The following is a 5883-nucleotide window of genomic DNA, read 5'->3' on the forward strand; positions in this document are numbered from 1 at the left end:
GACTGCACACTTCCCTCCAGTCTGAAAAACAACCATACACCATTACTGATTACTCCCTGCTTTCAGTCCCTTAGCCAATTTCCTATCCACATAGCCACTGCCCCTTCAATCCCATGGACTTTAATTTTGTTAACGTCTATTATGTAGTATGTTGTTAAAAGCCTTTTGAAAGTACATATACACAACATCAACCACACAACCCTCAGCAACCCTCTCTGTTACTTCATCGAAGAACACAATTGAGTTAGTCAAATACGATTTGCCTTTAACAAATCCATGCTGGTTTTTATTTATTAATCCATATTTTTCCAAGTGCCAATTAATTTTGTCCCAGATTATTATCTCTAACAATTTTGCTACCACTGACATTAGACTGACTGGCCTATAGTTGCAGGGTTTATCCCACTTCCCTTTTTTAAATAGGGGTGTAACATTTGCAATCCTCCAGTCCTCTGGCACCACTCCCATATCCAAGAAGGATTGGAACATTGTGACCAGAACCTCTGCAATTTTAACCCTTACCTCCCTCAGTAACCTAAGATGCATTTCATCCAGAACGGGTGACTTTTCTACTTTAAGTGTTGCCAACCTTTTAAGTACCTCCTCTTTATCTATTTCTATCCTATCCAATTGCTAACTCCTCTTTTACTGTTACATTGGCAGCATCTTCTTTTTTAGAGATGACAGAAGCAAAGTACTCATTTAGGAACTCTGCCATGTCCTCTGCCTCCAAAAGACAGAAGCAAGATATGAATTTTTTTCAGCTATTTACAGTTCTTAAATTTTGCCAAATCATTTACAATTGTGCAAGGCACATAAATAAACTCTCCATTTAAGTAACAAATGCCAGCACCACAAATGGTGATGGTTTACTTGGACCTTAGAAATACTTTGACGTGACATAATTCCATATGAGAAAGATTAAGTGAGAACATGACTGGTCTGTTTGAAGGGGTTAAGTTACCAGCATCCCGTGCTCCCATGTACTGTTTTATAAAATTTAATTATGAATTGGCATCAATAGTTATTGCTTTTCATATTAGCCTTCATAGTTTTCTTTCAATAAATGATTTGTTGCTTTTCTCAGCCATTATTCGGGAGCGAAAGAAAGAGTCTGCAAGTTCCCCTCCAAGTTATACACCACCCTGACTTGGAGTATATCACCGTTCCTTCTTAGCCACTGGGTCAAAATCCTGGAACTCCCTCCCTAACAGCATTGTGGGAGTACCTTCACCACACGGACTGCAGCAGTTCAAGAAGGCAGCTCACCACCACCTTCTCAAGGGCAATTAGGGATGTGCAATAAATGCTGGCCTTGCCAGCGACACCCACATCCTGGAACAAATAAAAAAACATTTATGTGGATGATAAGGTGCTGCTATTAAAACTCATCAGTGAAAAAAAAAGACTTTCATTAATATAGCACCTTTCATAATCTCAGGACATCCCAAAGTGCTTTACAATCAGAAGTACTTTTGAAGTGTTGCCACTATTGCAATGTGAAAAACACAGCAGCCATTTTGTGCAACGCCACACCCCACAAATAGCAATGTGATAATGGCCAGATAATCTGTTTTAGTGATGTTGGTTAAGGGATTCATATTGGCCAGGAGGGGAGAACTCTCTGCTCTTCTTTGAAATAGGGCCATGGAATTGTTTTATGTCCACCTGAGAGGGCAGGCATGACCTTGGTTTAACTTCTCATCCAACTGTGATAGTACAGCACTCTCTCAGTACTCCATTGGAGTGTCAGCCTGGATTCCGTGTCTAGGCCTTTGGGGTGGGATTTGAAATAACAACCTTCTGACTCAAAGGCCCGAGCGCTGACACTGTGCCTGACAATCCAAAATATTAACCTGCCTTTACAGATACTGACTGACACGATCTGTATTTCCATCCTGTTCCGTTCTTATTGCTGCTAAAACCTAACCAATATGTATCCACTGACCCTCCATTGCTTTATATTAGTTACAGACAACTTAAAATAGAACTTACACATATATGTCACAAGATTGTCTTAGTAAGTGATGTATAATTTTTGCGTTTTGTAACTCCAAGTTGTCCAGCATATTACTTTCTGTGCCGGATGTCTCGATCTCCTGCCGACCTGCATTATTATCTCTTTTTCAATAATTAAGAGTATTTAGTATTTGGATGATTTCGTTGTTATAGTCAACAGCCTATTATACATCACTTTAGCAAATAGGGTTGGAATCACCCCTATTGTATTTCCAACTCTAATACTATGATTTAGGATCTGTTCTGACACAATTTTAGATATACTTGCTCGTTCATAAAACGATTTACTAAAAAACCGTTTGTGTAAGTTCTATTTTAAGTGTATAATTCTAACCATGTACGCATTTAACTTAATGTGTAGACAATAATTAATCAATTAACTGTTGAATATAATTGAGTGTTGATGGACTTTTCACAGGCTACAGCTGACGAGCACACTTTCGTGTATTCTAGTTTTGCGCGGGCATCTCAAGTGTCAGAAATTGATATTAATGGTGGTGTTTTGTAACACTGAGAACCACTACTTCAAGAAAAACCCTAAATTTGAGTATAATTGCCTTGGGAATAATAAGTTTGAGAGACTTTCTGTACAAAGTGAAACTCTCAAACGTCGTTCTGGGTGTCGTCATGCCTTCTGTTCAGAGTATCTTTCGCCATAGGTCAACCATTTTCAACAAAAGCTAATCACTAAATATCCACCAAGCTCATGGTCTACAGGGCTGTAGTAATACCCACCCTCCTGTATGGCTCAGAGACATGGACCATGTACAGTAGACACCTCAAGTAGCTGGAGAAATATCACGAACGATGTCTCCGCAAGATGCTACAAATCCCCTGGGAGGACAGGCGCACCAACATCAGCGTCCTCGTCCAGGTTAACATCCCCAGCATTGAAGCACTGACCACACTCGATCAGCTCCGCTCGGTAGGCCACATAGTTTGCATGCCAGACACGAGACTCCCAAAGCAAGTGCTCTACGCGGAGCTCCTTCATGGCAAACGAGCCAAAGGTGGACAGCAGAAACATTACACGGACACCCTCAAAGCCTCCCTGATAAAGTGCAACATCCGCACTGATACCTGGTAGCCCCTGGCCAAAGACTGCCCTAAGTGCATCCTCGAGAGCGCTAAGCACCTCGAGTCCAGAACCAGGGGTCACAGTCTAAGGATAAGGGGTAAGCCATTTAGGACCAAGATGAGGAGAAACATTTTCACCCAGAGAGTGGTGAACCTGTGGAATTCTCTACCACAGAAAGTTGTTGAGGCCAATTCACTAAATATATTGAAAAAGGAGTTAGATGTAGTCCTTACTACTAGGGGGATCAAGGGGTCTGGTGAGAAAGCAGGAATGGGGAACTAAAGTTGCATGATCAGCCATGACCTCATTGAATGGTGGTGCAGGCTCGAAGGGCCGAATGGCCTACTCCTGCACCTATTTTCTATGTTTCTATGTTTCTATGAGTCTCAACGCCGAGAACATGCAGAAATCAAGTGCAGGCAGTAGAAATAGTGTGCGGCAAACCAGTCCCACCCACCCCTTCCCTCAACGACTATCTGTCCCACCTGTGACAGAGTCTGTGGCTCGCCTATTGGACTGTTCAGCCACCAAAGAACTCACTTCAGGAGTGGAAGCAAGTCTGCCTATGATGATGATGTTTAATTATGTGATATTCATCTCACATCTTCAAAATAGTTCTTAAAGATAAATCAGTGACCTCTACACTAATTAATCTTGAGTTTGTTGGTTTCGACAACACTGTCTCGTCAAGTTAGTTGATTCTCCCGCCGGTAAATAAACCGACTCAGCTGAAGAAAATTGCATCCGACAATGAGGATATTTGGAAGTGAAGAGTTTCGCCTTCAAGTACGGCCTCCATCAGCTGGTATGGATGCACTTCTACGCCCACACAACTTGTAACTCCTGTACTTAAGGCACATACAAGGAAGGGCTAAATATATTTAGGATATGTTCACACATAGTGAGCTTCAGCCAACTATTCTGCTACAACCAACCAAGAAATACTTGGTACTGATACAGGTTGCCAAAGTGAGCGCTGAGGTCATTCATCTTGATTTCAAAAGCGTATTTTTTTAAACCGCAAGCCCTTTAAATGTTGCTATTTTCACGCGGTAGAGCCCCTGTCTCTAGTGTGAACATAGCTAGAATAAAAGGTTGTATTTCCTCTTATATTTGTCTCTTTTTAACGTTATATATGGACTTTCCTTTTAATTTCTGTAACCCATTACCCTTTATATTCCACTTGCCATGTATCCTGGACAAGGTAACTCATGCAAGGGTCGAGTTCCTCTATCTGATCCAGGACATAAGCTCACAGCCTGACTTGTTTGCATCTACGAATCAATCTTCAGGTAGCTAGGGTTTCAGTGTAAAACACCAGCCTTTGGGATTGGTGTTGAGCCACTCAGAAATGGAAGATGGGACCCAAGAAGTATTGGACAAAACTTTATTTCAAATCAAATATATATATATATATATATATATATGTATATATAGACTAGGATATCTTAGCGAAAAAAGTAAAGGTAAAATTATTAAAAAGAGAGACAATGGAAAAGAGGTGAAGGAAGTAACGATAATGTAAGTGAATGTGTTTAAAATATTTTATTTTATTTACACTTTCAGTCCATATTTTATTCGTGCAAAGTTGAAGTTATCGTTATTACTGCAATATTAGGATCTGAGTGATTGATGCTGACTGGGTGCTATTAGTATTCCATTATCTGTCATTATCTCTCACCTTGAACTGCATAAAAACATCGCTCATTTTTTCAAACAAAAAATATTAACTACTCCAATAAAAACTCCTTAACGTTCTGCTTCTCTTGCTGTTAATATGTTAACGAGTCAATCTAATATTTATGATTGAATGCTCAACTCATCCGCCTTTAGATCAGTTATCATCACAATTAATGTAACATCTGTTTGTGTAGACGCGGTAACAAAGTAACCCTTAATTATTTTAATAACTATACTCTTAAATACACATGTCACTGCCTTTATTAGCAGGTGATTAAGCTTGGTTATGTTCAAGCGCCGCCTTTTAATTGTCCAAAAACGTATTCACGCACAAACGAGTTCTATAGTCTATCGCAAAAAGTGATCTGTACAAATTTGTGTAAGTAACCCTATAGAATAAATGGTTTCCAATATGCGTTTTAGGATCTAATTTTACTCCCAAAAATCTAGTTCATTTAATAGGTGAGGAATATACTGTATTAATGTCACACACTGAACTTTACTACAACTTTATACCCAGTATCACAGCACTGTAATACGCATTTATCTGGGTTTCCATATCACCATCATTATTTAGTTCAGAGTGTTCATATGAACCGGGTCTAAACACATCAACAGATGTAAAACGACTTAAATGTCCAATCGTCCAACATAGGACATGAATCGGACTCAGGACTCACCATTGTATTTTGGCTGCTTTGAAAGCCAGACAGATTTCCCCCCGTGTTTGAATGAGTTATGCTGAGCTAACGCTGGTAGGCCATGCTGCTAGCAGCTGCTGGGAAGATGTCGATTGCCGGGTCAGTGATTAGCTGCTGGCTTTGAAATGTTGACTGACAGTAGCTAAAGAGGGCGGAAAAGAAATAGCCCGACACTTAATGCTTGTGGCGACTTCCTCTCTCCTATCTCAGCCGCATGAAATGGATGCGTCCCAGAGCGCAGCCCAACAGCGGCGGCTCGGAGATTTGACTCTGATAAAGAAGTTAAGCCTCCTGACATTTCTAGATTGTCGGCCGCCTCTGTAACAAACGGACAGTATTTAATACTGTGAATAATACTGTGGCCAGTAGCGGCTTTAGTTTATGTTACACAAAAAATCTCGTACC

Source organism: Pristiophorus japonicus, chromosome 2 (genome assembly GCF_044704955.1).
Source record: "Pristiophorus japonicus isolate sPriJap1 chromosome 2, sPriJap1.hap1, whole genome shotgun sequence".
Classification (NCBI taxonomy): domain Eukaryota; kingdom Metazoa; phylum Chordata; class Chondrichthyes; family Pristiophoridae; genus Pristiophorus; species Pristiophorus japonicus.